Source organism: Grus americana, chromosome 1, assembly GCF_028858705.1.
Source record: "Grus americana isolate bGruAme1 chromosome 1, bGruAme1.mat, whole genome shotgun sequence".
In the NCBI taxonomy this organism is placed as follows: domain Eukaryota; kingdom Metazoa; phylum Chordata; class Aves; order Gruiformes; family Gruidae; genus Grus; species Grus americana.
The window spans coordinates 6,256,349-6,278,256 of NC_072852.1; the positions used below are offsets into that span (position 1 = coordinate 6,256,349).

Consider the following 21,908-nt stretch of genomic DNA (forward strand, 5'->3'; position numbering starts at 1 on the left):
TCTCTAAGGAGAACTGCAGTTCCATGAATCTGTCTCTCCACAATACAGACCTTTACATTTCTAAGCAAGCACAGAGAAAGGCAATTTTGTAACTTCGTAAGTGAAGACTAACAGGATAATTTATCTTGCTTTGCATTGTTTTGCAGGAGGACCACAGTGGTACACTGAAGACCTGTTTCTGTCTGTTTACATTACCTACAGGATGCCTGTGGATCATTCTTTGAGTTGTTCTAAGAGGCTCCCAAATTGGCACCTAGATGATGGTACCTCGAGCTCACCCAAACCTTATATCTTCCATAGACAACCTATAGGCCATTTATCCAGGAGGGCTTTTCTGTGGAGCTTCCTGAATCTATCAGTACCTAGCCTAGAAGGCTGAAAAGTATCATCTGTGCCACTGTGGCCTTCTGTCATAACGCCTGCTCCATCAGAACCATCTGACCTGTCCCAGAATTTCAGCTGGTATCAGCTGTACATGCTTCCTTCACCTTTACAATCATGTATCTTAAAAATGTCTAGCCTTTTGCACCAGCAGGAAGAAGCTGGAAAGAAGTCTCCTGCATCTCCCCTTATATAAGCACCCTGCATGAAATCTTAATTTCACCAACCTCAGCTAAAACCAGCACCTGTGTGAGAAGATCTTTGCCTGTTCATGCCTGCTTGAGTATATGACTGGTAACTCATGCAGTTTACAGCAGGGAGCTCCATTGCAGGTTGACCGTGGCCAACATGTTGCAGAGGGGATAGGGAGAAGGACTGAATCAGGAGGTATGGAGAAAGAGGATTCCAGAGCCTGGGGCCAGCCATGAGCAAGTTCACATGTTCAGATATGTGGAAGGAGAGTTTGCATCACTGCACTGACGCATGTGCAGATGTCATTGTGCATATGACCTTGGCTCCCTGCTCTTCTGGGATGCCCTGTCCCATTCTGGACTTACTTGCCAACCGACGGTCAGAACAGGAACCTTGATATATTACGGTGTCTGGAAGGGAAGGTAATAAAAACCAGGAAATGAGTTTTCAATTTCAAGTAAAACAATGTTTTTCTTTAGTCTGATCAAATTCAAACCAGTTTCATTGATTGTAACATATTTTATAAAACTGCATTCAAACTACTGTAGAAAAGAAAAAAATTAGCTCTGTGACATTCAGAGAGAAAAGTGTCTGCGCAAGAGTTTTGCAAAATGATTCCAACTGGAATAGACTTTCCCCATTCACAATGAAAAGGTCTATATGGGAAAACTTAGTTAAGACTTTGTATGGAGGGGTGGAGGGGGTGAGGGGGTGGGTTTTTTTATTTTTCTTTATGCTGAGAGCTTTTGTGGAACACTTCAAAACAAATATTTTGTGATTGAATGTCTCATTCAATTCCAATGATAGTCCTTTTTTTAAATGCCCACCTGTGAGTAACAAAATGAAAGCTTTGCTCAATTTTGAGAATGCAAATGTTAGGTATTACAAATTATTTTTATGTCAGTAGCTCCACTTTCAAATGACCCTTTTTCTTGTGGAAAAAAACCTGTCAAAACTTCTAAATATGTTTCCACCATTTTGACCACTATGCAAACACATGGCTTTTATGTCAGACCTTAGAGAGAAAGACCTTCTTTGTTAGGACAGTTACTTGATATATGGGCAGATTTGGAGGTATAAGTGAAAGCACTGCAAAAATTACAGAATTATTTCAAAATATGGACAGAAGAATACTTAAAATATGTAAAATGTTATTTTGCAACAATGACAGGGATTAATCAAGTATGGTAAACCCTGAGACACTGATATTCTTCAACCAAATTTTCAGATTTAAGAGCTTTGTGTGCAGAAAACATTTCCTGGCATTGATCATTGACAGACCAAGGCTTTCGTTATTCTTCTTGTCATCCTGTATCAAGGTGCTGGAATTATACTGTATACATTTCTATATTTTTAATTCAGTACGAGGTTTTTTCAGAATTCTTGGCCAAACTCAGTTCAAGTTCAAATATAAGGAAGTTTTAGTGTTGATTTTACTGGGAACAGATAGGCCAATGCCCCTTAACATCTTGCTCCAAATGGGCAATCACGGGATGAATCACTGAGTCTGAAAGCCTCTTGGCTTTAGCATAAAACTGGATTAAAGCCAAGCATTAGATCTACGTGAGCATTATTAACCTTTCCCACTGTTGCTAAAATCTGGGGGCTGTGGGAGAAGGTTTCAGCTTTGTTTGAAATTGCAAAGCTCTAGGAAAGCACTTTGCACATGCCAAAATTTACTTCCTTTAAAGTATGCTCAGATCCCAGTGAGGTAATGAGATTGCCTAGAAAACATCAATGGTGCATCCAAAAATTTAGATCAAGACTTAGCTCTTTGGAGTGAAAGTAGGCTGAAGATGCTGGTTTAATGGCTCCTAATATGACTGCAGAAGTTAGCAAGTAAAGAAGGTCAAGGAAATAAATGTGGGGGGTTTTTTTGGGGGGTGTTTCTCCTCCATTTCAGGGAAATAGGTCATGAAGCTCAAGGAAGCAATATCACAGCGCCACAGGGACCACCACTGATATCACGAGAGCAATTAATACTACTTTCTTTTCAACAAAATTATACACAGCTGTGAAGTTCAAGGCATACAACAAAACTGAAAGTCAGATTACTTCTTGGAAAGCTTGGACATAGATTTCAGTTACTCACTTTAAACACTGGTCTTCTTTTATTACTGTTACACTTATTTTTCCACAGACTTCCCTCTGGCTTCAGCCAACCATAACAGCAGCTGTTCTTGTAGAAATAGGTATATGGAACTTAATACAGGGAGAAACCAACAGGTATCCAAGGAAATAATTCTGTCTTTTGATGTACGTGTTCTATCTACATTGCAATCTGGAGGTGGGTGGCTATCCTGTGTAGATATACCCAAATTAACATCATTCTAGCTGTGTCTCCATGGTAGCAAGGACTTCTTGTGAGATGCACAATCCTGCAAGACGTGGGGTGTGTATGCTGTAAAAGCTGTGCCTCCTGAGTTCCACAACTTTCAGATTAAATCTCACTTGGAGATGTCCATGAAAGGTGCCATCACACAAGAGTTTTAGGTGTAATTTTTTTTGTTGTTGAACATTATTGAAAGGTGGCCAGGTCACTTTTGAGATGATGATTCAAATCCTTACAGCTTGAAAACGGAAAGAAATCTGAGGTGCTTACCCATCTGGGGGCAAAAAGCTTTTATCAGTTCTGACCTTCAGACATGGTCTCTGTGGAGACACAAACACATAGCTGTAGCCCTGATTAAGATACCTAATTTCTAAAGACATCATTCTAAAGTTCAGTGTTTTCCTGTAGGTTGGTCTGCTCCATTTTAAGCATTGCTTTCCTGAGCTGTTTATCTCATCAAATTCGTTGCATGGCAAGCCTATGTATCCAACGCCAAACACGGGGGTTTGCTCTGCAAACTCGTTACATCAAAACATAGATGTCGCAGCACTTAGAAACACAGGCATCGAGATTTTATTTTAGTCCTCAAACCCTAAAGTTTCCCCATGCTGCTCATCCTCAAAGACAGATAGTTGTATTTCATTGTATTCCCCAGGATTTCTCTCCTCTATGTTGAACTCGGACAGCATTAATTCTTATCCTGGCCTCTAACTAGCTGCAACCTGAGTAGAAAGAGTGAGATTAGCTCTCAGAAAACTTTCCAGACTGAGGATAATATAGATATTTCATGTGTCACTCTCTTATCCTTATCACAGACATCTATATAAATGAGTTTCTGGCATTCCCCTACTTAGCTGTTACACAGCATTACAGATTTCTAAGATTACATTTTCTGTGGGCTCTGAGATTCCCTCTTGAATCCAGACATTCAGCATTGTTTTCATCACACTTGGACTTTGTTCCACTTTTAGTAGCAGCATGATGTCAGTCACATTTAAATCAGATGAAAACCTGAATTTTTCATATTAATTAAAGTTCAATAGATTCCTTATAAAGAATAGATGAAAGGAGCAGCAGTGACAGGGGAGTCATGTAGGCCGGATTTTCTGCAGATTAGCTAAAGCTGGTATGAACTTGCTCCCTGGCTTTCTGGAATGTTTCCTGATTTTCTGAAGAGATTGACAAATAAGGTTTTGCATAATAGCACAGGAGCAATTTCCTCATCATTTCCACAATGTAAAGAAGAGACAGGAATTAAAAAAAAAATAAACCCAAACAACAAAACCCACAAAAAACCCAGGGCTGTCTCTCCAAAGCGCTGTTTCTTGAATTGCTGTTAAATGCACAGGAGCCAAATTAATCTCTACTATAATTCTCCCAGTCACACTGGGATACACCAGCGATGAATTTCACTTCGGTGTGTTTAGGTGTAGCGACTTGGAGACAGCACAAGTAGAGTCTCTTAAAACTGTCAATTTTTGGAGACTGATCATAACTGTTATTCACAAAGGAAAACCCCCACAATTACATTAAGACCCCCGCTTTTGATATAATGGGCTATATCAACAGCATGTTACGCTGGTAGGTGCCTGCACGATCTTACCTTCCCCTTAGGACAGCGGGTTCAAAGCCACCTCTGAGGAAGCTGTACAGCCACATAAGCATGGTGAAACCACCGAACTAGGAAGCCCTGCTGAGAGGTGTATAATCTCTCCCATATGCCATTTTATTAATGAGGTTGGATAGCTTCTGGTCCTATGGGCATGGTGAAGCACTTGGTCCCAATAACCCTCCCATACACACATTTACACACTAATTCCTGGGAAGAGGAATTGAGAACACAAAGATCCATCAGTGAAACATAGCCCTAATGTGAGCTACATAAACCCTCTTCAAACCATACATACGTCAAATTATATATACTGCGACTGAAGCTTGTGTCGCCACAGATTCACACCCATCCTATGTATCTATACAAATATCACTCAGTACATTACCGACAAAATTTTCTTAAGAGTTAACCAGCTACAGACAGCAAGGGTATAACTAGAGGCTGTACCTCAGGACTCCTGACCTATTGACCGATACCAACTCTAGCAGTGAGGCAAAAAAAGAGGACACATGACCATTTTTGCCAGCACCATCCAAGCTACTCTTACCACAAGTGCTGCAGGTCCATTTATGGCTTCTTGTTTCACAGTGAAGAACTTGTTGCTAATATATTGTCTCATTTGTCCTGTTTCCTGAAGTCTTCAGAAGAGACTTAGTTGTACATCCAAAAATAGGGCAAAGATCAAGTGAGTGTTTGCAAAACAGTAGTTTAAAAATGGAAAAATGTGTTTTAATTTAGTTTAGGGAATCTGTAAATTACTAAATACGTAAATAGGTGTATTAGGGACAGATTGCCCAGAGCAGCCCTTATTTTAATAAATTCTGTTTTAAGCAAACCACTCACGGTTATTACTTGGGGAGATTCTGCTTGTACATTTCATTACCTTTGTTTTAATGAATATTCGTAAAACTACATGTAAAACAGCAATTCTTTATTTTTCACAGACAAATCAATAAATGCTAGTGTTAGCTAACATTACAGGGCTTTTTTGGGGTTGTTTTTATTTTTTTCCCTTGGTAACAAATCTTTAAGGTATCAGTGTGAGGCTTGGCTTGACTTCATTTTGGATGACAGTCTCGAAAAGGGGCAATTCAACACAAGCATCCTCTATTTTTACAAGATTTCTGACACGTATAAGAAAACATTTCCATATTCTAGTAGGAGAACCATTGCTCCCCTCACTAACAGAGGCTGTGAATAATGAACTTGGTCTCTCCTCAGCAAGCCCCTCAGAGGATAGCAACTCAGCACTTATGGTCTTGGGTCACCTAGAAGCTTCCCCAGTCTCCTTTAGCAGCAGGAACAGTTTCCGCACCTATCCAGGATAACTCTGGCAACCATGGAGACCCAAGTTTGGGCTATCAGGGCCCTGAAGTACTCCAGGTAGCATAGTGGGCAGCTGCCTCACAGGTTCATCAGGTGAAGCCAGGGTGTACGTGCATGAGCCAGAAGAAGAAGCCACTCCTACCACAGTCTCTACAGTCATGTAGAGACTCTACCCTATTTCTTTAATCCATACAGCTACCAGATATACATCCCAACATGACAATTTTAGCACATTAAAAAGCAATCCAGACTGTTAGCCAAGCAGTCAGTAAGGCAGGGATGTTTCTAAGTAGATTAACTGTTTTCTTCATCTCTGCCAAAGCCTCCTGCACTCTGACTTTTTACAAATAGCAAGGCTGGACTGATGTTGCTGTTACAGTGGCTCTTAACTGGTATTCCTGCAAAGGAACCAGTGAGATAACATACATTAGACAGTGGTTTTATCATTTAATATCACCTTTCCACTAAAGCTGTTCCTGAGAGAATCAGCAGCAAGGTCCAACTGGTCTAGTATTATGGAGAGCATGAAGAGAAGTTCTCAGCAGGAGGCTAATGCCATGCTTTATTAACGCTCCCTTGTTCCCAGCTAGATCCCCCAATACAGTCTTTTAGATCAAAGCTCTGTTTTGAAAAGGCAACTTCTTGTTTCACACAGACTTAAACATCTAAAAAGGTTAAGCTAGACTAGGCTGTGGTAAAGACTGAGGCTAGCCTAGGGGTTTCTCTTCCTCTCCATGCCAGAAACATGACTGTTTCAGCCCAAGATAATACAGATGGCTTTGTGCTGTTTCTGAAGTATGTTTCTACAGGGGACAAGAAAGCATGGGTTAAAAGGATCACTCAGTCATTTTGTCTTGCTGCGGTATCCTGGCAGTGCAATATAAGGATGGGCAGAGAGGAAAGAGATCTCTGGAAAGCTGGAGGGTAACCCTCAGCAGCAGCAACAAGCCTGGAGAACATGCTGGTCTGATCTAGATCTGTATATAACCCACCTTGTCTGGGATTTGTCTCTGGCATAAGGGCAAAGTACATATACCCTTGGTCCTGGTGTGTGGACCTCCCCACACTTCCCAAAATGGAAGAGTGTTGCTTCCCGCTAATTTTTAGGGATACACAGATCCACAAGGACACAGGACCGCCGCAGGCTTGCAGGAAATGTTGACAATTCATAGCAGAATCAAGCAGTAGCAATCTCAAGTATGTGATCTTCAAAATTGCCTGAAAGGATACGTTACAGTGCACCATAAATCAGGTGCTCCCTACATTCATTCTTCTGTCAGGGTAATCAAGACATTGCCATGTGCAGACAAAGGGCAATGTAACATGGGCCATTGGGAATTTACTTATTCTGCATCCTGGAGGAACGTCCAGATCTTCAAGCATTTGGCAACTCCCTTCTAATTTAAGTTCTTCCAAAGATGGAGGCCCAGGCACTCCCATAACTCATTCTACAACAGAAAAATGCAAATGAGCCTTCAGCGAAGGGAAAATACCAGCTTTCCATATTGTTATCTACTAAAATTCTATTTACAGATATTGTAAATAAGCCCTAGTATAACACATTTCAGAACAATTTGATAAGAACTCAGATAATGTTCATTTTCCAGCCAGAAAGAGGATTACCACTTGAATTTTTTTTTTTTTTTTTTTAAAAAAAGCCAAAGCAATAGATATGTTAGTGAGTCATGCAAAGAGAAAGTCTACCTATTATTTTATTTGGGTTGGGAGGGCAGTGGATAGTTTTACTTACCATTCTTTATAATAGATATTCTAAGGTTGAAGAAACATCTTTTTATTGTCACTCACATTGAAAGCTGTCTAGAGTATTCTAAATGATGGGTAATGAAAAACAAAGTTGGAAGCTGCTGGGAGGTATCTAGCAGGTACTGCAGGAGTCAGGTCAGGCCTTAATGTCTTCATTTTGGTCCAGGGAAAAAGAGTAAACAGAATACTAATGAAAGTTGCAGATGGTACTAAAATCAGTAAAGGTTATCAACCCCAGTGAAATAATGCAAGAGGACCTGAATAGGTTAGGAATGTGAGCTTAAAGCAAAATTATGTTTAGCCTGGAAAATTGCAAGCTAATCCCACTAGAGAAAAAATAATTAATGTTGAGTAGCAAAGGGAGGAAGGTAAAAAGAGACTGAAATGCAGGGTTATTGAAAGAGATCTGGGGTGAAAGAAAACTTAAACGTAGAGATAAATTTGCAGTGTGAAGCAGGAAAAATATTGTTGCGTTAAAGATTTAGGCAAAATTCACGTGTGTCATAAAACAAGATGAAACATTGTAGTTTTGTGCATGGCAGTATCTGACAGACCATCTCTAAATGAAAGCATCTCAGTACCAGAGGGCAAAATACAAGGAGTGAAGACATTTTTTTCTTCCCTTCAGGGATAATTGTTTTCTAAAGACACAATAAAGAAGTTTTTGAGTCAGTCATGTAAAAGTGGGCTTGAATAAGTGATGTGAAAGTGGGCATGTCCCTCCAGAAATAAATATTTTCCTCTGCTACTAATACTTCCATTGTTGTTGGCCAAAGAGAATAAGAAGAATTTAAAGAGATAAAAATCAAGATCTAGTAGCCAGTGCAGCAGCCACACATAGAGGAGACATAAGCTTTATAACTTCAGGCATTTGAAGGAAGGAGCAGGCAATTTTAGAGTTGTGCAATAATAAACTTTGGTAAAATTGGAAAGTAAACTAGATAGCACAGCAGATCTTTCACACTTGTAACCTGTGCTACTTCTTACCAACTTAAGCTTTCCTGTTGGATAAAATGTGATTTCTAGCAAAGCATGTTTCAAACTCATCTGGTCTCCTGAAGAGGCTTGCTTCAGTGTTTTCATGTAGGACAGGATTTTTTTTTTTTTTTAATCAAGTCACATTAGTCTAATTAATATGATAGATCACTAGATATTACTGAATATCAGCCCTAGTACTTAGTTATTTACTGCTTCATTTAGACATCTTTGGAAATAAAACGGTAGTAGTGTGTCCCAAGGGAGTGTGCTCTGTGTTCGGAGATCTGTCCTTTTTCCTGTCCCTGACTTTCTTTGTCTCTGTAGGGAAGTTACTTAATATCTTTTAGACTTTCCTTACATATTGACAACATGCAGGTAGTAGTACACATTTTCAAAAACTGTTGTCAATGCATGGCATTTTCTGTATCAGAGAAAGATTTTATATCATCAAATATTATATATATATATACACACGCTGACATTGCATTCTAAATTAACTATATTATTTTGTTCAGTTAAACTACTGACATTTGTTTCCAAAAGCTCTTAATTCTGAATTGATAGATTTTTTTATTAAATATTTTATAGTCCAGAAGACTTTCCTCAGCAAATAGCAGTTTTCAGATCAATCAAATTTTAAGCCTAATTTATGTGTTGGATTTTTTTTTCCCCTCTGACATATCCAGTTTCTATCATTGCAGTGAGAGGTTCCTATTTTATGTACAGTACTTAAGAATGATTAATGAGTTTCATTGTTAAGGCCAAAACTTTAATAAAATCTATCCTGAATGCTGTAATAACTAATAACTAGTTCCATTGAATTATCTAAAGTCAATTGAATTGAAACAAATACAGTAAAAAAAAAAAAATCACTTGCTGCTTCATTACTTACACTAAGTGCAACATACAAATTCCTAATGTTGTACAGGCAATGGAAACGATTTGCTATGGAGCAAGAGTGCAGTTATACCTGGAAATGCCTGTGTTTAAGGTCATGGCTTTTTCCACATCGTGGCAAACGGTCATTTAACATCGTATAAAAGGAGTAGGGATTTCTGATGACACAGGCATGAGGCAGACCGGGTGCTGTTTCTCACACTCGTCCTCAGGAAAATCCGGTTCCGTTCCTGCCTCATCAGACAGCGAAGGGATCTGGGAAGGGAGTTAGGCTGCAATCTTGTGAGCATTAAAGAGAAAGGTTGTCCAGACAGGCGGTAGGGTTTTGGCACATATTTTGACCCCTGTGTATCTCTCGAGCTCTGTACAAGGGACCATCGCAACACTGTCGGAGGACCGTTCTTCTGCTGAGCCACGCGTGTAAGCTCTGGCCTGGGGAACGCGCCTGCAGCATACGATACGACAGCAAGGCAGAGATGCACTGCAGCCTGTCAAGCGACAGCTAGGGTGCACTGATACACAAGTGCCTGGCAACTGCTCTAATTTATTGCAGTGGCTGTTATGGCTCTCTGTGAAGCCTAAAATAATCTATGAGCATTTCACATTTTAATAGTATTCATGTTGAGGGCCTCTGTGTGACTGCAGCTATACGATAACATATGCCCCAATCGGATCTGCCCTTTGTGTACAAGATGACACAATTTGTGCGTAGTTAGCCATGAGGGAGACGGAGATTACCCATTTCCAGTACAGGCAACGCCAGGTCTTCCAACCTCTCATATACACCAAAGAGAGGAATATTTTCCTTTTCAAGAGCATTTACACCCTCAGAGCTCAACAGATGGGATGTTCTTACCCTTCAAGGCAAAGCTCTGCTGTCAAAAGAGACACACAGAGGGGAAAAATAAGTACGTAGCAGGCATGGAAACTAGTTAAGAGTTCAATGGCATTTGGCTGATTATTAACTTTTCTTTCATTATTATTATTATTATTATTATATTTTCAATAACACTAAGGACCTCAAGCAAGGAACACCACTAGGAGTCCGTACAGTTGTTAGCAAAGAAAAACCTTGTCCAAGAACATTACTGTTTAAAGATGCCAAGCACTTCAAAAAGTTAGGAAAAACTACAGTGAAGATCACTAGCAATACTCATTCCCTCCTCCAAAGCCTGCGCCGTACAATGCTACGTAATCCCGTGTTCTTCATTACTCAGTTTCTCTTTCCAGCAGCATATCTCCGGTCTCCGTGTCTGAACCAATCCCTCCGACCGCTTGCTCCTACCTTACTTACAGGCAAGAAGTCCTGCATTACCAACCTATTCTCCTTTCCAGCAGCATCTCAGTTTCAGTTCTCTTTTTCCAGGCATTTTCAGTCTCCTTTCTTGCTCTGTCCTCCTGAATACGTGTCCAGATTTGCTCTCCAAACATATTGCCTCGAGTCCACTCTTGCTTCTCTTGTCTTTGGTTTCAGAGCATTTCTACCAACAGTTCAAATGCTCATCTCTTACTGCAATGGCCATATCCACACTAGTAAGTGAAGTGGGTTACAGCCTTGAGAGCAGGTAGCACTGCACAAATCCTTGTGCCTAAGCCTTCATCCCTGAACTTTCTCCCCCAAAATTACAATGGTGTCATCCTGTCATCTCAGTCATGCTGCACCGTCCCCTAAACCATGAAGAATACAGCTTGTCCATCCTGTGTTTTTCACTAGCTTGTCCAGAAGTGCCCTCATTTGTATAATTTTCATTATGGATGTATTTTTTTGCTGTCCCTGACATAAATGCCACCCTTATGGACAAATTTCAAGTCCCTGCTTGAATTCTGGCAGAAACACAATAGTTGCAGACCTCCTGAGAGAAAAGACTACTGTCATCTTAAGATGCTTTTCCCCCAGCCTGGCTCTCAGCAAAGACTGCGTTGATTTGGCTGAAGTTTTCCAACAATCAAAAGTAGACCTCTAGGAGAGAAAATTTTTATCCCCAAATGTAGTGTGATAAAAAGCCATAAGCAACTGAAAACAGGACTATGGAAAAGGAAACATCATGAAACTTTGACAAGCACTGCTCCTAGCCCTGCTAATAATACCGTTTTGACTGGTCTGATATTCCTTGATCTTTTTGTAAAGATTGCAAAAGATGAAGAAGATTTTACAGGCAGGCTTAATAAATACCAAATCATGTCTTTGTATATTTGCATACTTCTCACCTGTTAAGTTTTAAGCTTTTTTTAGGCAAAAAAGGTGTTGGTTCTGGAGCTGCCAACCTGCACTTTCTGAATTCATGTTGGATCCCTCCCAGATCTACGCAATAAGATGCAAACACAGAAGTCAAATGTCAGGGTCAGTGCTGCATACAGGGATGCCTTTTTGGTGAGGAGCCCATAGACCACACTCCTATGGTACATGTCAGGATTTACTGAGCACATTTAGGGAAGCTGCCAAAGTGTTTGGAGTGTTTTGGCAGCAGAAGAAACAGCTGGTCCCATCAAAATGATCACATTCTTGGGCATTAATTTAGAGTCTGAGAGGATGGAGTGATGCTTGCCAGGGGATAAGCTTCATAATCCTAAAGGGTTAGTGACTCAGAAATTACAGGCTGGTTGAGGTGTGGTTAAAGCAGTTGCAACTGCTTTGTTAACTGGTCCCTTGAACCTTGGAGAAAAGTGTATTTAGGCAACATACAGTCTCCAAAGCTAAAGATGAGCTATAGATGGACTGGCATTGTAAGGCATCAAACTCTGAGCATTGGGAGCCATTTTATGGAGTGTCAGTAAATAACAACAAGTCAATGCTAGTGCAAGAATGAATTAGTCATGAATGAATTATTCATCGGTGTGTACTGTGAAAAAACAAATGTGTCTGGAAGATTTGCTTCTGAGGAGCACATGCTGGAGGTATGTAGCAATATTGTCAGGAAAAAATAAAATCTGTGTTTGTGATGACCTCCATTAAAATATATAAGGCCTATTGCTGTCTGATTTATTGTTGCATTCCTAAACACAAGGTAAGTAGCTCCTATAAAGTTTTGGTGTTGACCTTCTCATAATGACCATAGTAGATGGATGTCTTTTTTTTTTTTTTTCCCCTTCCAATCTATAGCAATGAGAAATATCCAAATACTTCCTGAGCCAATTAATGAGTCCCTTTCTGCTCTGAGTCTGTTCTGAACACCTGAACTTGGTGTTGTTAAGGAGAGTCTGGTTATCTTCCCTCCTTCTCCTGTTTACATCAGCATGGAAAACATCCCCTTTCACCTCAGAGCTAAGGCTGCTATTGTAACATTACAAAATTGCCAAGTAATTTTCTGTCCCTACTATGTCCAGTATTAGCACCTGGAAGTTTCCATCGAATCATCAGTTAACATCTCACTGAATGCAACCGAACATCAAAGCAAACCCCAAAAGACATTATGAATAGAGGTGGCACCCTTATCTGCCACACTATTTTTCCTGTGAAAAGAATGGCAACTTATACACAACATCTGTCTCTTTCTGTTGACTTAGGGCTGTACTTCCAACCCACAAACTATTCTTAAGACACGAGCATTTGGAAGGCTAACACACAAGGATGGATTAATTTATCAAAGCATCAAATTCTGTAGAGGTTTTTTTTTTTTTTATGTTAGCCCCCTTTGATTGCAAGACAGCAGAATGTAGAGAGGGGACAGCAACATCGGTATGAAAAATGAACTCAACCACAGGCAAGGCAATAGGGAAGAACTAAGATGTGTAACTGTCATTTAAATCACATAAGCTACAGAATTTTTTCTTCCTCAGTAAGAAATTTTGGTAAGTAAAACTACACATTATAAATTATGATCTTTCAATGGAAACTGTAACAGCCACTTTTTTCAGCTGGGAAAAAAAAAACAACCCTACAAAAAAAGCTCAACAAACCAAAAACACAAAACCACAAAATTAAGTGATTGTTATCCACAAGGCAATCAGAAGTTTACAACCTTACTTTTCACTTTAACAAACTGTTTTTATGGGCTGGATTTTGCTGGGGGGAGGGATGGTCTCCTGGTGGATTTTTTTTTTTCAGCACAGGGTAATTAACATATATAGGTCACCACGTCAGATGTAGAAATCCTCTGACAACACACTACTTCTGACATAATGCACTGGATTCAAAGACTACACAGAACTGTACACAAAGTACTCGGTTAACAGCAGGTGCTGTACAAAAAAGCTCTCTTTAAAAGAGCTTTTAATTACTGTATATCTTTGTTTAGAAGCCACCTTCTAATGGTAGTTGAACTACCTTTTCCTTGTGAGCTGTGTGGGAAAGCAATTAAACATATGAGAAACCCACGCTCAGTTTAAAGCTGCAGGATCAAGCAGTTAGCGTAAGCGAAGTCTTACCTTGCACACAAAGCAATACGGTACATGAAGTCACCAGAAGCTGGGTATTCCTTTGACATAATTAATACATATCATAAATCTTAAAATGTGTGACTACTGAAGGTTGAAAGTCAGAGCGGGTGTATGGCCCACGTCTATTCCCGAGTCTCCCTACAACAACAGAGTTGGCTGTTTACACAAAATTACGTTTATATTGCTCGGCTGTATAATTCACACTTTCTCTGAATTCCCTTTGCATAGGTGAAGGGCTTCAATATAGCTGAGTGACCCCCTTTGCTTCTAAGGGGTGGGAAGGCACAGGGGTTTATTTATTTGGGGTGAGGCCATTTAGATAGATCTGGTTACAAAGAAAGACTTTACAAGAGGGGGAAAGGGATTTTTCTGGTCTCATTCGGTATTTGCTAAGTTTACAAGTCTTGATTTTAATACTGGGACTAACCTCATGCTAGGCTAAAACCCCTTTTTCAACCCTTTTCTCGTTGCAGTATAGCAGTGTCTATTTAGACATGGTGCAAAAAGGGATTTTGAAGGTTTGGTGTGGGTTGTTGTTTTCTGGGGTTTTTTAAGGAATGGAAATTTACAGAATGTTTTCAGTGTTTGCAGGGCCTAATCCTGGATGGTCAATGACATGAAAACTTCTGAAGAAAAAACCCAAAATCAGTCAATATGAACTCCACTGAAGTGATAGGCAAAAAAAACCCTAAACAAAAACCAAGACTAGAAAATGCTTCACTCGATAGTGCTTTGTAAGAGATACAAAGGTTAATTAGATACTTTCTGTTGCATTATATAGCAGGAAACCTCCATTAATTACTGCTTCTTTAATTTAACTGGTTCATTAAAAACTGACTATATAGAACCACGAAGTGTTATCTTTCCCATGGTACCTAACTTCTACAGTCCAAAGCCTATGACCCTTAATCAAAATTAGATTTTAACAGAGACATTGAATGGTTAATAGTAACATACAGCATCACTAAAACCCTGAAATGAATGAAGTTGCCACTGACTTCAATCAGACTCTGCTCTTCTAAACACCTCCGTGTTTGTTATGGCGTTTTCTAGTGTCCTGCATTGCAGGAGAAAAGGTTGATATTAACAGCTTACTTTACCACTGATTTTATTTCTAGCTAATAGCACGAGTAAGGTGTTTCTATAAATGTTTGATTTTATGAGCTCTTGTGCATTTTCTCAACCAATTAGTCAAATTGCCTTCTTGACTGTATTTCCTTGCTAAATCTAGCTTTATTAGTTTTTGTTATTTAGTGCACTACCATATTCCATTAAAGGCAAAGTTCAATTATTTGTCTTTTGAAGGTCTGAGTGCCTTGCTTAAAATGCCAAGTGCATTAAAAACAGGCCACCCTTGACTTTTGCAAGGAGATACAGAAGGATAATAAGTTGTTTGGATTTAACAGAATTTTGAAATTGAGCATGTGTGTATGTGTGTGTGTGTGTATGTGTGCATGAAGATACCAAAATAAGGATTAAATGCTGTCAAATCATCAAGAATGTTTTAATTTTTGTTTTATTTTTTTTTTTACCATTTACCATTTTTCCTTCTTAATAAGGAACAAGAAGAAAGAACATCTTGTGATTAAAACAAAGGACAGGAAGCCTGGAGACACTGAACTTGGATGCAAATATATACTAAAACATTTTACTAGCATAAAAATAGGGCTTTAAAGCCACACAAGTATAAATGAGAGGAAATTCTAGTGGAAAAATGCTGCATTTCTGCTGTGACTACTTGGGCAATCTGCCATTACACCTCTTCCAAATTATGCTCACAGTCCTTACATATTTGTACTTACATTTTGAAGACAAGGCTCTGTGCTGTCTTTCCCCTCTGTACTGAGACTGAACCCACAAGTGATAGGAAAAATTCTTGTAGGCAGCATGAGTCTGCTAAGAGATCTTGGTGAACTTTGCAAAGAGCGGATTCTCAGCCATGCCAATTTAAACATCTCTGGAATGGTGGGAAATTTCATAGAATCATAGAATGGTTTGGGTAGGAAGGGACCTTAAAGATCATCTAGTTCCAACCCCCTGCCATGGACAGGGACACCCTCCACTAGACCAGGCTGCCCAAAGCCCCATCCAACCTGGCCTTGAACACTTCCAGGGATGGGGCCTCCACAACCTCTCTGGGCAACCTGTGCCAGTGCCTCACCACCCTCACAGGGAAGAATTTCTTCCTAATATCTAATCTAAATCTCCCCTCCTTCAGCTTAAACCCATCACCCCTTGTCCTATCACTACACTCCCTGATAAACAGTCCCTCACCATCTTTCCTATGGGCCCCTTTAGGTACTGAAGGGCCTCAATAAGGTTTCCCCAGGGCCTTCTCTTCTCCAGGCTGAACAACCCCAACTCTCTCAGCCTGTCCTCATAGGAGAGGTGCTCCAGCCCTCTGATCAGCTTCATGGCCTCCTCTGGACTTGCTCCAACAGCTCGATGTCTCTCCTGTACTGGGGCCCCCAGAGCTGGATGCAGCACTCCAGGTGGGGTCTCACAAGAGCGGAGTAGAGGGGCAGGATCACCTCCCTCACCCTGCTGGTCACACCTCTTGTGATGCAGCCCAGGACACGGTTGGCTTTCTGGGCTGCAAGTGCACATTGCCGGCTCATATTGAGCTTCTCATCAACAAACATCCCCAAGTCCTTCTCCTCAGGGCTGCTCTCAGCCATTCCTCGCCCAGCCTATAGTCGTGCTTGGGATTGCCCCAACCCATGTGCTGGACCTTACACTTGGCCTTGTTGAACTTCATGAACTATAGAAATGGCTTCAGGTGGTCATCTGTTAAAAGGGTCTGGAGGTTTTAAAAGTGAAGAAAGGCAGCTTAAAAATCGAATGTTGTACCAATTTAACATGGCTGGCTGTTGATGAACAGGAACCTTACAAGGGTTGTAGGGTAGATCCTACACCTTGAGCCCTGTTGTGCAACTCCTGGTGGTAGGAGTCATCCTATCAGAGCTACTTCAGTGAGTAAAGGCTGCAGAATGGATGCAGGCGTAGCACCAATTAGTTTCTGCAGAGTTTTTAAAAATCTATTTAGAAGCCAATTGTCTATGGCAGGCATGTTCAGCATGCATGTGTCTCTTTCTGTGTAAATGGCAAACTTCGAGTAAAGCAGAGATTAATTTAATTAAGTTTAAACATTTCAGCTTTTTATTTTATGGTTACACCCATAAGTAGAGCAATAACTGAATACAAATGTTGCATATTTACTGTGGCATGATCCAAGCAATTACTACTAAAGTATTAAGGAAAAGCATCATTTCACTCTTTTAATTTTATTTTATAATTAGGTGGGAACCATATTTTGGTGAATACATTTATAGTTAGAAGTTATAGATTATGCTTCTCTTTGTTTTGGAAGGATGATTTTAGCCCTGTTGCTAAAAGTCTGTTCGCAACAATTAAAATAGCTATAAAAAAGGCGTTTATAGCTTTTGTACTTGTTTTTCTTGTTAGTTTTCATCAAATATTTCACACTCATATGATGTATGCAGTCTGCTAATAGTCACTAGAACAGACCTTCAAAAATCGTTTTAAACATCTGGTTAAAAGCATAGCTTTTTATGTCCTGTGATTGTTAGTTCGTCCCTTTTACACGAACGTTGTGCCAGTTGTTCATTATGCCTCTGAATTCTGTTACTTTTTGTTCTCAAAAATAATTTTTAAAAGTTTAGAAGGAAAACTTAAAAGCAGAGCAAAAACAATACTGGCAACTTTTTTGAGTGCCAGAGTTTTAACTGCTTTCTGTTGAAACGCTTTCCTGACTTTCCATTCCAACAAACATTTTTGTACACAGTATTACAGGAAGGGCTGAACGCATGCCTGCAAAGTGTAACATGGTGAATGCCTGCATATATTCTACATATACCATACCGTTGAAATCAATCTGTTCAGATTAGTTTCCATTCTGAGCAGAGCTGAGAAACACGACCACCGGTTTCTGTCACGTGCTGCATTGTATCAATTAAAAATAAATTCAATTTCATGCAAAGAACCCAACTTAAAAATCCCAGCAAACAACAACAGAACCTTTCCACTAATGATTTTCAGTCATCAGAAGTGGAGAGAGACTCAGACAGCAGACAGCATGGTCCCAGCATGCTTTTTGCCTTTTTTTTTGTTTGCACAGTAGCTGTCAGTTGCAGCCCTGCAGGTAGTAGAACCCAGTGGGAAGAGGGGCGGGACAGAGCGATGCTGCCTGAACTGACAGCAAATTTAAATTACTGAGCTTTCTTTTTCTTTTTTTTTTTCTTTCTTTGCGTGCCTTTTTTTTTTTTTTTGGTATTTTTCTACTCTGCGACAAACTGAAAAGATTCTAGCACACGCTAATTTAACAACCCTGCTTCGTCGTCTTTTTTTTTTTTTTTTCCCCCTTCTGCTTCCAGGATAATTAAAAGAGAAACCTGTAAAGGCAACATTCCTTCAAGCAAGTTGGTGCTGCAACGTGCTGGTAAGATGAATTTAATTTTTTTTTTTCCCTTCCCCATCTTTTCTTTTCCTTTTTTGGAGCTGAAAGCTTTTGTATATCTAACGCAGTCATAAGTGTGGTTCCCCTGCTGTGGAGGGTTAGGATGTAATGAAAAGGTGTAACTGCTTGATATGTGACCTTCTCCTATTACTTAAAATGGATAATAACAGCTTTCGTGTCTGTCCTCATGATGCTTTTCTCTCTCTGAATTGACTATTTGCTCAACAGAAGCGGTGCTGTGATTGTCGCACTATGACAATGAGGACTTGATTGTTTTTTGGTTACTGTTCCATGCTCCTATCAGAAAAGATACTTGAGTTGGGGGTTTTGTGTGTGTGATTTTTTTTTTTTTTCTGAACGTTGCCTGAAGCACTGATACGATGGGGGTGGAGATGGGGGTGGAGGAGATGGTCTTGGGTATCATTCTGCCTGTTCAGCTGTTTACTAGGTGGAGAAGTGCAACACTGAAACTTTTTAAAAAAATAAATAAATATTTTTCAGCTTGCATCGAGTGGGGTCAGTGTATCCAGGATTTATTGTTGTCCGGTGCTGGGTAAAGTTCTTGCTGTCCCTTGCATTGTTCTTCTGGAGAAAGGGGGAAGGGACGTTCCACTTCATACCTTGTCATACCATTGTAGTAGCTAATTGCAAGAAGCTGACAAACTTTGAGAAGAAATAACAAGCGTTGCTTTTGTAAAGAATGAGTTTGATGCTGTGGATAGTTTCCTATGAATACAAGCCTGCCAGATACAATCAGATCTGTATTATACATGTTGCAGTCCCTGCCTTGCAAGTCCCCTGATTTCCAAGGTCTGCTTTCTAGTCTTTTTCTGACACTAATACGCTATCATTTTTTTATTTTTTTTTTTTTTTTTAGAAAATGTGATGTGTTTTGCTTTTCCTTTGTGTTTACCTTTAGAAAACTTACAAGGCAACGTGTTTTTTCTCAGGCTTTCTGGATGTAATTCTGCCAAGTATTAAATGCTACAACACCTACTGAAATCAACAGGAAGGCTCAGCTTGTCCTGTATTTAAGACAAAATTGCTGAGTACGAGCAGAACTGGATTTTATGATTGCTGATCTCTCTTTTCCTAACTGCAATTAGTTGTTGTTATACTTAAGACTGGATCATGTAAGCTTTTACTGAAGTATTTATAATAAACACTACTCTTACAGTTAGCTGTTCACAGGTTTGTGGCCATGCTGAGGAAAACTTTTTGAACATAGGATGGGATTTTTCAGAGAAACCTAATGAAATTAGAAAGCCAGTGTGATTCAGTCCTCTAACTCCTTGAAAGCTGTTTTCCTTAATATTTTATTAAAAAAAAAAAGTTTTCTTGAAATTAATCATCTGCAGATTGTTATGTCACATTTTCCAGACTTGAAGTTCTGTTTTTCCAAATGCATAACATGATCGCAGGAGTGAAGTTGTGCAAGAAGAGGGGAGATGAGGAGCAGTCAGGGATTAAACGCAGATTCCCTTTCGTGTCCCTGGAGAGAAGGAGAGGATGTGCCAATGCCATATGGAAAATCACATTCTTTCACAGCAACTTGGTTAGGGCACAGGGTTAAGGGTGCTGCACTTGCAGAAGTTCATCATTCGCTATTTCAGCCTCAATTTCAAGCACTGCAATACTTTTCTGAAGGTTTACTTTGCTTGTGCACAAAATGCTGGTGCCTTGTGAAATTACGTCGTTGTAGCTCCCACATCTTGCTTTTGCCCTGACAACTTGCCTACCCTCTCCAACACCAAGGTCTGCAAGGCCCAGAAAATTAGGCTTTGTCCCTTGTAATCCTAAACTCCCATCCATTTATAACCAGAGAAGAAAAGGATTGAATTCAGTGTTCTTGTTATGGAAATAAGTTTTTATTCACTCAGTATCAACTGACAGTTAGAAGCGTATCTGATGTAATATGAATAAACTGTAGGCTGTTGACAGTAAATTATGCAGCTATAGTCTCACATTCTCCTAGAAACAGTGCTTTTACAATGCTCAAGTGGCCAAATGGGGTGAAACAACTACCAATGCTCTCATTTGAGTTTCCTAATCACCCAAAGCCATGAGAAGTCCATGGTGGTTGATTCCCACTGCCCATGGTGGGCATCTCAGCCATGGGCAGGCTGCACGGAGTAGAGCCTGAATGCAGCCGTGGATATTCAGTCATAGAGGTGATGTCAAAGTTACTGTTATGGGGCAACATGAAAACATAATACAGACAAGTTTAGATGCTGAGCTTGGTGTCAAGACTTGGTTCCTGAAGTCATCGAGTATAAAAAGTCAGATATCTCTACCTTTAAAAAAAACACACCACCCTAACCCAATGCACCAGTACACTTTCTCTTTGAATTTAGTGTGTATATATATATATATATATATTTAATTAATCTGTGTATTTTAAATTGCTGTTGGCTTCTAGCAATACTGTCTTCTACCCAGTGCTTGGAAATTTCTAGTTGAATGGAATTGCTTTCACTGTAACAAAAAAAAAAAAGCAAGCGAGAAAACTTGCTGTAATTTCCTGTCAGTAACACAGAAATAAGAAAACACTAGGCTAATAAAAATGATAATCTGAGTTTACAACTGTTAACAAGATTCCTGAATAGAAATGGTGCTATTATGCACAAAGAACTTCTATCATCACTGGAGGAATGTAGTATAAAATTATGAGTTTTATTATTAGGGCCCTGTCATCCAATCAGAAATCAACCCATAATCTTACTTGTGAAATGCCATAAGTTTTGGCATCTTCCCTCCCCTCCTATTAATAAAATATTAAAGACATTTTATAATTAGAAACTTTGATAACATAGCTATGAATTTTCTTTACAGGAAAAGCTGGCATAATTCTGTATTTCTTCCGCATCTCCAACTCTCCACATAAAGTCACTGAAACTCTGAGTTGCACGCAGCAGGTGGAGTTGGGGTAAATCCCAGACTTGTCATGGGCAATAATGATGGGATTTCATCAGCTTCTTTCTCCTGAGAGAGGCCAGATTCTCAGACTTTTCTCAGGACTCTGCAGAAATACTTAAGAACATGCTTAGCAAGTCTTCCCCTTGAATGGGATTATTTATTAACATTGCATTTCTGGTCAGCTGAATTGAAGTATCATAGTCAGGACAAAATGCTTAGATTTTTAACCTCTGAAGATTTATTTTTTTCATTCTAATACAAGACTTTTACATTTCTCTTCTAACTGCAAATGATTACATTTGCAAATGTGTTTCCATTTGATTTAACAAATTAGCTATGGTCTTCTTTCAGCAAGAACCGCTCTTGAAGCACTACATCACCAAGTAAAGCAAGACCGCTGTACCTGGCTCAGAGTGGTCCCAAGTCTCTGGTCCTCCCCCGCTAGCTGACTGATAACAGATTGGGCCAACACTTGTCAAGATACAGTCCTTCCACAAGCCTGGCATCCATTCACATGTCCTTCATCTCCAGGTGGTGTGTGTATGGTTTGCTGTAGACTCCTTGGGATTCCTAACCCTGTGTGGGGTATAGGAAACCCTAAAAATAATCTAATACCTCCTAATTACTTTCATCGCTCCCAAGGCAATAGAGCATAC

General features: G+C 39.7%; 1 protein-coding gene across 1 annotated transcript in view; it reads left to right on the forward strand.

Moving 5' to 3' along the window:
* Positions 1–18,274: 18,274 nt before the first annotated feature.
* The window catches only part of CELF2 (CUGBP Elav-like family member 2), a 577,644-nt gene continuing 574,010 nt past the window's right edge, over positions 18,275–21,908 (forward strand). Inside the window, exon 1 of the mRNA XM_054819652.1 lies at positions 18,275–18,318. The gene's annotated coding sequence lies outside the window, so the exon portion shown is untranslated. The remainder of the gene's footprint in view (positions 18,319–21,908) is intronic.